The following is a 228-nucleotide window of genomic DNA, read 5'->3' as shown; positions in this document are numbered from 1 at the left end:
AGCTACCATGATATGCATTTCTTTAGCCTATTTTTTCCTTTATAGACAGAATTGTTATGAAGGGTTTTTTTTTTTAATTTTCACTGCTTTCACTGCAATTGTTGGTGGTATTATTTCTACACTATTATCGTTACAGTCATTGCTATTATCATGTCATTATTATTAATAGATCGTCATGATTCGTGACATTAACAGATCTAGGAGAGAAAGAAACGAGACATTTAGATC

The sequence above is a fragment of the Penaeus monodon genome, chromosome 24, assembly GCF_015228065.2.
Source record: "Penaeus monodon isolate SGIC_2016 chromosome 24, NSTDA_Pmon_1, whole genome shotgun sequence".
Taxonomy (NCBI): Eukaryota; Metazoa; Arthropoda; class Malacostraca; order Decapoda; family Penaeidae; genus Penaeus; species Penaeus monodon.
This window is presented reverse-complemented; position numbering follows the sequence as displayed.